The 2,752-nt window shown below is 45.5% G+C and overlaps 1 pseudogene; it reads left to right on the top strand.

Moving 5' to 3' along the window:
• Positions 1–2,378: 2,378 nt before the first annotated feature.
• The window catches only part of LOC100965243, an 8,450-nt pseudogene continuing 8,076 nt past the window's right edge, over positions 2,379–2,752 (top strand).

Below are 2,752 nucleotides of genomic sequence, written 5' to 3'. Positions count from 1 at the left end.
GCAGCAATTAGCTGAGCAACCAAGGGGCAGAGGCAAGTAAGCTCTTTATTGTTGAGAAGAAACAGAGGGGCTGCCAAGGGCACAGGGAAGAAAGAAAACAGAGGAGGGCAGACAGGCCAGGAGAGCATCAGAGGTGCCCTAGGTATGTGCCCCCAAGCAGCCTGCTGAGCTGGGCCAATCACACTGGGATCTGGGGTTACCTCAGACCCCTAGGGTCCTGTTTTCTATGGAGGACAGAAAGGTTCTGGTTGTTAATGTCCCAGGAAGCTTGGTTTGGCCCGTGTCACAAAGGCCTACTCAAACAGTGTCCCTGACAGATGTTTCATGCTGAGTTCTACTGCGTAAATAATTTCGTTATTTTGGAATCCTAAAGCCAAATAAATTAAGAGTTTGGAGATTGTATTTAACTTCAACTCGGGGGAGGGGGGAGGACAAGACTCATCTTTAACATAAATTTTTATGCTTACAGTGTAAGTGTGCTCTAGCACTCATTAAACCCACAGGTTACTTGCCAACTACAGCTGGCCACAGTATATCACAGTCTCAGGCAAATTAAATGGCTTATTTTGGGATATTCAGCTACTTTGAGCACACAAACAGTGTTAGCCAATAAAGTGCAAAACATGTTTTTGTTTTTAAAAGAAAATCTAGAAAACCTTATTATGTGGTTGATGATATAATTGCACATGATTTCAGAGAACCACAGGATGGTCAGCATCTTTCTTGCCAGAAAAATACCCACAGAATTTTACTGCAAATGCCACCCCGCCCCAAAAGCTGTGTTCTCAGACTGTTTAAATTAGTAGCGACGCAAAAACAATGTACATGGAGAGGACACAGGAACAGAATGTCTGCAGCCGAAACACATCTGAAGATGGGTGACTACTCAGCTGGCCTAGGGTCTTCTGTACCCTCTTCCTTTCTCATGGTCCTAGCTGCACAGATGAGGCTGACACCCCAGAAAGCAGCATCACATCCCCATGTGCTTCAAAAGTAAAACCTCCCGCCCTTTCCTTCCTCTTCCTGCTTCAGTTCCTGGGCACCTCCCCACCCTGGCCTCTCACAAACCACCTTAACTGAATGGGAACAAGGACACCACTCTTCTCATTGCATGAGAAACCTGCAGGCTAGGAGCAATTTTTTGCTAAAGATGAATTTAGACCAGAATAGTGAACTGCATCTCCTACGAGGCCAGGAGTTAGTCCACTGAGTCTGCACCATCCAGCTGAGAGAGGGTCCCCAGCCTGGCTTCTGTTGGGAGGGGAAGCAGCAAGCTAAGCCTTAGTAGCAGGGGAGAAGGCTAGTGCCCAAACTCACGGCTCCTGGGGCCTGCATGCCTATGCCACAGACGCAGGGACTAGTGTTTAGCGTGCTGTCTACAGACGGTATCCCAGAGACAAGGAGAACGGCAGCCCCTAGAATGTGTGACACAGTGGCCCTCCTGACAGAGTCAGTCTCTGCTGAGCCCCTCTATTGTGGGTCAGATACAGTGCTGGGCACTTACATGTGCATTCTCTCCCTTAATTTACTAATCTTCGATGGCTGGTGGGTTTTTTAATGAGTCATAATTCACATACCATAAAATTTATCCTTCAAGTGTACAATTCAGTGGCTTTTAACATAGCCAAAGTTGTACAACCATCGCTATTTTGCAATTTCAGAACATTTTCATCGCCCCAAGAGGAGCAGGGATTTTAATCCCCATCTAACTGATAAGGAAAATGTTAAGCAACCCGCCCCAAATCACAAACTTTCACAAACAGCAGAGCTGGTTTTCAAACCCAGGCCACAGAACCCTCTACCGCACCAGGCCACTACTGATCACCTGTCACCCACCCTCAACTTCCAGGGCTCCCTCCACATCCTGCCAACCCCAAATGGCAGGTGCTCTCTGCTGCCTTCTCACCAGACACACACACTTACCCAACAGATTCCCTGCTCTAGACTCCTACCCTCCAATCCACCTCTCCAGTCTGAACTTCAGTCAAAGTCCCAGACCTGGCTACAAAAGGACTCATCCCCTCTCCCCAAAAATGAGCATCTCTACCCCTAATGTCCCCAAGTAGTGCAAACAATCCCCTTCCCTGACTCAGCTAAAGGCATCACCAGCCATGAGCATAGCCACTTACCAAGGGGGTTAAAGAGCTGAGGCTCTGGAGTCTCACAGTCCTGAGGTTTGAGCTCAGCTTTGACACTTATTAGCCCTATAATTCTGGCACATTTACTTCTATTTAAAAATTGTAAAATGGGATTTTTTTCTATTTATTCATCCATGAGATGAATTAAGGGACAATAACTTTTATTCATATATCAACCCTCATAGGGTTGCCAGTGGGTGGTAAATAAATAGTAGCCATTGTCATTATACGAAAGGTAAAATGGACCTCTCAGAGCCATTCCCCATCTTCACCAAGTCCAGTCTGGTGGGAGAACGTACATGTAGCATGTCTCAGCATTTCCTTCCTTTTGAAGGCTGAGTAATACTCCACTGTATGTATATACCACGTTTGTTTATCTGCTCATTTTACCAATGGTTACCCAGGCTGCTTCCACCTTTTGGTATTCTATGAACGCTGACGTATAAATACCTGTTCAAGTACTTGCTTATAATTCTTTGGGTATATACCTAGAAGTGGAATTGCTAGATCACATGGTAATTCTATTTTTAATTCTTAGGAATAAAAAATTTAAGCACAAGGATAAAAGATAAAAGTATAAAAATCGTCTTGGCGCTTATGGCTCAACCAGCTAA

Source organism: Otolemur garnettii, unplaced genomic scaffold, assembly GCF_000181295.1.
Source record: "Otolemur garnettii isolate 467f Iridium unplaced genomic scaffold, OtoGar3 scaffold00151, whole genome shotgun sequence".
Lineage (NCBI taxonomy): Eukaryota > Metazoa > Chordata > Mammalia > Primates > Galagidae > Otolemur > Otolemur garnettii.
The sequence above is the reverse complement of the archived record's forward strand: the minus strand, read 5'-3'. Positions and strand labels throughout refer to the sequence as shown.